Source organism: Camarhynchus parvulus, chromosome 2 (assembly GCF_901933205.1).
Source record: "Camarhynchus parvulus chromosome 2, STF_HiC, whole genome shotgun sequence".
Lineage (NCBI taxonomy): Eukaryota > Metazoa > Chordata > Aves > Passeriformes > Thraupidae > Camarhynchus > Camarhynchus parvulus.
In genome coordinates, this window is record NC_044572.1 from 151,713,955 (window position 1) to 151,722,556 (window position 8,602).

The 8,602-nt window shown below is 61.3% G+C and overlaps 1 pseudogene across 1 annotated transcript in view; it reads right to left on the reverse strand.

Moving 5' to 3' along the window:
- The window catches only part of LOC115901481, a 22,417-nt pseudogene extending 19,142 nt beyond the window's left edge, over positions 1-3,275 (reverse strand). The window contains exons 1-6 of the transcript XR_004060547.1: positions 3,177-3,275; positions 2,427-2,570; positions 1,415-1,571; positions 514-541; positions 292-400; positions 111-203 (exon numbers count right to left, since the gene is read on the reverse strand). The product of XR_004060547.1 is annotated as a myosin-6-like (transcript). The remainder of the gene's footprint in view (positions 1-110; positions 204-291; positions 401-513; positions 542-1,414; positions 1,572-2,426; positions 2,571-3,176) is intronic.
- Positions 3,276-8,602: the final 5,327 nt, after the last annotated feature.

Below are 8,602 nucleotides of genomic sequence, written 5' to 3' on the forward strand. Positions count from 1 at the left end.
CCCATGGGTGCTGCCCCACCCAAAGCCCCATAGACTCCTCCCCCAGGCCCCACCCCACAGGCCCCACCCCACACCCCCCGGCCCCGCCCCCCAGGCCCCGCCCCACTCACGAATCGCGAGGAGTTGTCATTGCGCACGGTCTTGGCGTTGCCGAAGGCCTCGAGCGCGGGGTTGGCCTGGATGATTTGATCCTCCAGGGTGCCCTGGGGTGGGGGTGACACCGCGGGCGGGTGGGGACACGGCCAGCGGACCCTCCCAGCCGCGGGGGGCGTGGCCGGGCCCCGCCCTCACCTTGTTGCTATTGGCCGCCTCCTTCTTGCGGTCGCCGATGGCGGCGATGCTGGCGAAGTACTGGATGACGCGTTTGGTGTTCACTGTTTTGCCCGCCCCCGATTCGCCGCTGGGGGGGCAAGGGGGTCACCGGGGGGTCACCAGGGGGTCGCCAGGGGGTCACCTGGGGGTCACCTAGGCCCACCCCACACCTGTGGGGCGGTGTCAGGGCTGGGGACTCACGTGATGAGGATGGATTGGTTCTCGCGGTCTGTGGGGAGAGAGAAGGGTCAGGGGGTGAGGAGGGGACTTGGGGGTCTTCAGCCCTCCCCAGGTGCGGAGCAGCTCAGGTGGGACAAAGTTCAGGAGAAGTTTGGGGTTCTCCAACCCCCTCAGGTGAGGAGCAGCTCAGGTGGGACAAAGTTCAGGAGAAGTTTGGGGTTCTCCAACCCCCTCAGGTGAGGAGCAGCTCAGGTGGGACAAAGTTCAGGAGAAGTTTGGGGTTTGGGGTTCTCCAACCACCCAAGGTGAGGACCAAGGTGGTGGGAGATAACTGGGGGTCTTGGGGGTCTCCAGACTCCCAGGTGAGGACCAGGGGAGGTTGGGGGAGAAACTGGGTGCTGTTGAGGTGTGGCTGGGGTTCTCCACCCTCCCAGGTATGGTCAAGGTGAGGGAGATATTGGGGTTCCCCACCATCCCAGGTGAGACCAAGGTGCAGGAGATCTTGGGGTTCTCCACCCTCCCAGGTGAGGGAGATGTTGGGGTTCTCCACCCTCCCAGGTGGGACAGAGGTGCAGGAGATCTTGGGGTTCTCCACCGTCCCAGGTGAGGGAGATGTTGGGGTTCTCCACCCTCCCAGGTATGGTCAAGGTGAGGGAGATATTGGGGTTCCCCACCATCCCAGGTGAGACCAAGGTGCAGGAGATCTTGGGGTTCTCCACCCTCCCAGGTGAGGGAGATGTTGGGGTTCTCCACCCTCCCAGGTGTGGTCAAGGTGAGGTGGAACCAAGGTGAGGGAGATGTTGGGCTTCTCCACCCTCCCAACCGAGATATCTCAAAACCGTGAGGACCCACAGGGAGCCCTGGACCTCCCCTCGTGCCCAGGTGAGCCCAGGTGTCCCCGGGCCCGTTTTGGGGCTCCCACCTGTCAGCATGTACTGGTAGGCATTGTCGGAGATGGAGAAGATGTGCGGGGGGACCTCGTTGCGCTTCTTGCCCCGGTAGGCGGCCACCACTTGTGGGTCATAGACCGGGAGCCACTTGTAGGGGTTCACGGTGACACAGAACAGCCCCGAGTAGGTCTGGGGGGCACAAACGGGGGGCTCAGGGGGGGCGGCGATGACAACCCCCCAAAAGGGGTGGTGGGGGGTTTTGGGGGTCAAGGATGGACGCTGGAGGATCTGGAGAGGGTTCAGGGGTCTTGGGGGTCCAAGAATTGGAGATTTTGGGTCTGGGGGTGCTGGGGGTCCAAGCATTGGAGATTTTGGGTCTGGGGGGGTTCAGGGGTGCTGGGGGTCCAAGGATTGGAGATTTTGGGTCTGGGGGTGCTGGGGGTCCAAGGATTGGAGATTTTGGGTCTGGGGGTCCAAGGTTTGGAGATTTTGGGTCTGGGGGCATTCAGGACAGCCAGGGATGGGATATTTCAGATTTGGGTGGCCCAAAAGGGTCTGGAGAAGCTCCACCCCCAATTCCTGGTGCCCCAAAGCCCCCCCAGAAGCCCCTCCATGGTTCCAGCCCCCGAAGCTTTGGGGCAGGGTCTCCCCTGTCCCTTCGCCCATTTTTGAGGTTCCCCTCCTCCATCTTTGAGGTCGCCTCCCCATTTTTGATGTTTCCCCCCCATTTTTGAGATTCCCCCCCATTTTTGATGTTTCCCCCCCATTTTTGAGCTCCCCCACCCCATTTTTGAGGTGTCCCCAATTTTTGAGGTTCTCCCCCCCCATTTTTGGGTCCCCCTCTCCATTTTTGAGGTTCCCCCCCATTTTTGAGCTTCCCCTCTTCATTTTCGAGGTTCCCCTCCCCATTTTGGGGGTCCCTCCCATTTCTGGGGTCCCCCTCCCCATTTTCGGGGTCCCCCTCCCATTTCTGGGGTCCCCCTCCCGGTTTTTGGGGTCCCCCTCCCCGTTTTCAGGGTCCCCGCCCCGTTTCCGGGGTCTCACGTAGATCATCCAGGCCGCGTAGCGCTCCTTGAGGTTGAAGAGCACGGCGGGCTCGTGCAGGAACGTCAGCATGGCCATGTCCTCGATCTTGTCGAACTTGGGCGGGTTCTGCTGGTGCACGTCGCCCTCCTTGACCGTCACCGTCTGGGGGGACGCCGGGGGGGTCAGGGGGCCTCGGCCTCGCGGTGTCACCTCTCCCGGCTTGGTGCCCACGGCAATGTCCCCTCGCCGGCAGCTCCACCACAAACCCCACCGTGATCCAGCTGGGGCCTCCTCGAGGTCCCGGTGACCCCTCCCCGAGTCACCTCTCCAGGGTCCATCTGCATGGTGGCATCTCCCCAATGTCCCACTGAGACCCCTATGGCCCCCCCCCACCATGTCCCTGTGACCCCCACATGACTCCAAGGTCCCCATGTCCCCAAGGTCCCCGTGCCCCCCCCGGTGTCACCTCTCCCAGCTCTATCTCCATGGTGGCATCTCCCCAATATCCCATTGAGATCCCTGTGACCCCCCACCATGTCCCCAAGCCCCCCATGACCCCAAGCCCCTCGTGACCCCAAGGTCCCCATGTCTCCAAGGCCCCATGTCCCCAAGGTCCCCATGACCCCCACCATGTCCCCAAGCCCCCCGTGTCCCCCTGGTGTCACCTCTCCCATCTTGGTCTCCACGGTGACATCTCCCCAATGTCTCATTGAGACCCCTGTGACCCCCTCCCATGTCCCCGTGCCCCCCGTGTCCCCCTGGTGTCACCTCTCCCAGCTCGGTCTCCACGGTGATGCTGCCGCCCTGTCTGTCCAGCACGCGTCCCCGGACGAACTCGTGTCCCGGGTGGGGCACGAAGCACTCGCGGGGGTCGGCGGGGGGTGGCCGCCAGGCGTGTAGAACGGTCGGCCGCCAGGCGCGCCACGCGCTCAGCCCGCGCCGCCATGGCGCTGGGGACAGGGACAGGCGCGGACCCCTGACCCTCCATGGACCCCCATGGTCACTGTTGACCCACAGTGTCACCAGCACAGCGTCCGCCATGGCTGCTGGGGACAGGGACACCTGGCGATGGACCCCTGCCCACCCACTGACCTGCCATGGACCTCTGTGATTGACCCCCATGGTCACTGATTGACCCCACAGTGTCACCAGCACCGCATCCGCCATGGCTGCTGGGGACAGGGACACCTGGCGATGGACCCCTGCCCACCCACTGACCCTCCCATGGACATCCACATGGTCACTGATTGACCCCCGGGGTCATTGATTGATCCCTGAGGTCATTGATTGATCCCCAAGGCCATTGATTGTCCCCGTGGCCTTTGATTGTCCCCCAAGGTCATTGATCGTCCCCCGAGGTCATTGATTGATCCCCGAGGTCACTGATTGATCCCCAAGGTCATTGACTGATCCCCAAGGTCACTGATTGTCCCCCATGGTCATTGATTGATCCCCGAGGTCACTGATTGATCCCCGTGGCCATTGATTGATCCCTGGGTCTGTTGATCCCCGAGGTCATTGATTGATCCCCGAGGTCACTGATTGACCCTCAGGTCTTGTTGTCCCCGTGGCCATTGATTGATCCCCGAGGCCATTGATTGATCCCTGAGGCCATTGATTGATCCCCGAGGTCACTGTTTCCCCCGGTCACTGTTGTCCCCATGGCCATTGTTGATCCAGGTCACTGATTGATCCCCGGGTACTGTTGTCCCCGAGGTCCTTTGTCCCCATGGCATTGTTGTCCCCATGGCCATTGATTGATCCCTGAGGTCACTGATTGATCCCCGAGGTCACTGATTGATCCCCGAGGTCACTGATTGTCCCCCATGGCCATTGATTGTCCCCCATGGCCATTGATTGATCCCCGAGGTCACTGATTGATCCCCGAGGTCACTGATTGATCCCCATAGCCATTGATTGATCCCTGAGGTCACTGATTGATCCCCGAGGTCACTGATTGATCCCCATGGCCATTGATTGATCCCTGAGGTCACTGATTGATCGTATTGATTGATCCCGGATCATGATTGTCCCCAGCCATTGATTGTCCCCCGAGGTCACTGATTGATCCCTGAGGTCACTGATTGACCCCCGAGGTCACTGATTGACCCCCAGCACAGAACCCCGCCCTCACCTGCAGTCCGTAGGTCGGGTGGGTCGGATGGAGGGATTTGGGGGGGCATGGGGCATGAGGGGCTGCACCCCACAGAGACCCCCGTGCCCCCACAGACCCCCTGTGCCCCCCATAGAATCGCCACGACCCCACAAACCCCGTGTGCACCCCATAGAATCGCCGTGACCCCGTAAACACCGTGCGTGCCCCATAGAAGCCCTGTGACCCCACAGCCTTCGCGTGCACCCCACAGATCCCGTCCGACCCACAGACCCCTGTACCCCCCGTAGAACCCACAGCCGTCCCGTGCACCCCACAGATCCCCTGTGCCCCAGAGAGACCCCCAAGCACCCCATAGACCCCTGTGGCCCCAGAGAACCTATGTGCGCCCCATAGAATCGCCGTGACCCCATAAGCCCCACAGCCTTCGCGTGCACCCCATAGGTCCTGTGAGACCCACAGAACCCCTGTGCCCCCATAAAATCCCTGTGACCCCATAAGCCCCACAGACCCCCCGTGCACCCCACAGAGACCCCCACCCACCCCATAGACCCCTGTACCCCATAGATCCCCTGTGCACCCCATAGACCCCTGTGCACCCCACAGAGATCCCATGTGTGCCCCATAGAATCCTTGTGACCCCACAGACCCCCATGCACCCCACAGAGGCCCCCGGTGCACCCCACAACCCACCCTGTGCCCCATAGAGACCCCCACCCACCCCATAGATCCCCACCCACCCCACAACCCGCTCTGTACCCCACAGAGGCCCCTCTGCCCCACAGAGACCCCCACCCACCCCATAGATCCTTGTGCACCCCACAACACACCCTGAGCCCCACAGAGACCCTGGGTGAACCCCATAACCCACCGTGTGCCCCATAGATGCCCCGTGCACCCCACAACCCTCTCAGTGCCCCACAGAGGCCGTTATGCACCCCACAGACCCCCACTCACCCCATAGACCCCATACCCGTCCCATAGACCCCACGTACCCCACAGACCCCATACCGGCCCCACAGACCCCTCACCCTCAGTCCGTGCCCCACAGCAGCACCGTGCGCAGCCCCGCCGCCCCACAGATTTTATAGGGCGCTGTGGGGGGAGGAGCCGTGGGGCGGGGCCCGGGGGGCTGATAAAGGAGGGGGAGGGGGCGGCCCACCCTGCCCCTCCCCCCATGGGGTCTCTGTGGGGCCGGAGGGTCCGAGCCCCCCCTGTTCGCCCCATAGGGCGAGTTGTGGGGCCGGAGGGTCCGAGCCCCCCCTGTTGGCCCCATAGGGCGAGTTGTGGGGCAGAGTAAAGGCTGAGACCCCCGGCGTGGGCTGGGGTCCCATTTGGAGGGGGTCCTGTGGGGCGGGGATGTTGGGGTCTCTTATTTAGGGGATTCTATGGGGCAGGGACAGGGGGGAATCCCTTATTTAGAGGATTCTGTGGGGCAGGGAGATCTCTTTGTAGGGGATTCTGTGGGGCGGGAGGATCCCTCATTTAGGGGATTCTGTGGGGCAGGGACATTGGGGTCTCTTTTTAGGGGACTCTATGGGGCAGGGATAAGAGGGTCACTTATTTAGGGGATTCTATGGGGCAGGAAAAGGGGGGTTGCTTTTTAGGGGATTCTATGGGGCAGTAACAGGGACAGGTGGGTCCCATTTAGGGCTCTCTGTGGGGCAGGGATATTGGGGTCCCTTTTTAGGGGATTCTATGGGGCAGGGATGGGGGGCGCCCCTTTTTAGGATATTCTATAGGGCACGGACAGGGGGTCCCTCATTTAGGGGATTCTATGGGGCAGAGGACAGGTGAAACCCTTTTTAGGGCTCTCTATGGGGCGGGATCATTTGGGTCTCTTATTTAGGGTATTCTATGGGGCAGGGGATTCCCTTTTTAGGGGAGATTCTGTGGGGCAGGGACGGGGGGGTACTTTATTTAGGGGATTCTATGGGGACAGGGATATTGGGGTCCCTTATTTGGGGCAGTTCTGTGGGGCAGGAATAGGGGGTCCCTTATTTAGGGGATTCTATGGGGCAAGGACAGGGGGGTCCGTTTTTAGGGGATTCTATGGGGTAGGGACGGGGGGAATCCCTTTTTACAGGATTCTATGGGGCAGAGGGATTCCTTTTTAGGGGATTCTGTGGGGCAGGAACAGGGGGATCCCTTTTTACAGGATTCTATGGGGCAGGGGATTCCCTTATTTAGGGGATTCTATGGGGCAGGGGGGTTCCCTAATTTAGGAGATTCTGTGGGGCAGAGATGGGGGGGTCCCTTTTTAGTGGATTCTATGGGGCAGGAACTGGGGATCCCTTTGTAGGGGATTCTATGGGGCAGGAGGATCCCTTTTAGGGAAATCTATGGGATCGGGACTGGGGGTCTCTTTTTAGGGGATTCTGTGGGGCAGGAATCTCCTTTTTAGGGGATTCTGTGGGGCAGGAACTGGGGATCCCTTTGTAGCGGATTCTATGGGGCACAGACAGGGGGATCCCTTTTTAGGGGAATCTATGGGGCAGGGAGATCCCGTTTTAGGGGATTCTATGGGATCGGGCCCCGGGTCCATGTTTATGGGATTCTATGGGGCAGGGAGAGGGGTTCCCTTATTTAGGGGATTCTGTGAGGCAGGGACCGGGGGGTCCCTTTTTAAGGGATTCTATGGGGACGCGTGGTCCCTTTGTAGGGGATTCTATGGGGCAGGGGTGTCTCTTAGGGGATTCTGTGGGGCAGGAACAGGTGAGTTCCATTTAGGGCTCTCTATGGGGCAGGGATATTGGGGTCCCTTATTTGGGGGATTCAAGGGGCAGGGGGTCCCCTTTTATGGGATTCTATGGGGCAGACGGTCCCTTATTTAGGGGAATCTATGGGGCAGAGGGGTCCCTTTGTAGAGGATTCTGTGGGGCAGGGACAGGGCGCTCCCTTATTTAGGGGATTCTATGGGGCAGGGACGGGGGTGTCCCTTTGTCGGGGATTCTATGGGGCACAGAGAGGGGAGTCCCTTTTTAGGGGATTCTGTGGGGCAGGGAGGTCCCTTTGTAGTGGATTCTATGGTGCAGGGACAGGGAGTTTCCTTTTCTAGGGGATTCTGTGGGGCAGGGACCGGGGGGTCCCTTATTTAGGGCGTTCTATGGGGCAGACGATCCCTTATTTAAGAAATTCTGTGGGGGAAAAGATCCCTTTTAGGGGATTCTATGGGGCAGACGATCCCTTTCAGGGGATTCTATGGGGCAGACGATCCCTTTCAGGGGATTCTATGGGGCAGGGACCGGGGGGTCCCTTATTTAGGGCATTCTATGGGGCAGACGATCCTTTATTGAAGAAATAAGAAATTCTGTGGGGCAGACGATCCCTTTCAGGGGATTCTGTGGGGCCGGGGCTCTCTGGCCAATGTCCCCGCACGGGCGGGCGCTGACAGCCCGTCCCTATCGCGGCTATATCGGGACATGCCGGGGGCGGGGGGCGCCTTATCGGGCCGCTCTGGCGGCGCTGTGGGGCCGCTGTGGGGCCGCCGTGGGGCCGGGGGGGGCTGGCAGCTGTCCCCGGACACGGCTCCACTTTGTCACGGCCTCGGCGACAAAGTGTCCCCGAGAGGCGACAAATTCCTGCGGGGGGGGGGGACAGCGCCACACTGGGACCCATAGAGATCCTCCCTGCCCCATAGAGACCCTCCCCTGCCCCACAGAGACCCCTCTGCCCCATAGAGACCCCTCTGCCCCACAGAGACCCTCCCTGCCCCATTGAGATCCTCCCTGCCCCACAGAGATCCTCCTTGCCCCATAGAGACCCTCCCCTGCCCCACAAAGACCCCTCTGCCCCACAGAGACCCCTCTGCCCCATAGAGATCCTCCCTGCCCCACAGAGATCCCTCTGACCCATAGAGACCCTCCCCTGCCCCATAGAGATCCCTCTGCCCCACAGAGACCCTCCCTGCCCCACAGAGACCCTCCCTGCCCCATTGAGACCCTCCCTGCCCCATTGAGATCCTCCCTGCCCCATAGAGATCCTCCCTGCCCCATTGAGACCCTCCCTGCCTCATAGAGGGACCTGGCCCCACAGAGACCCTCCCCTGCCCCATGGAGACCTCCCCTGCCCCATAGAGGGG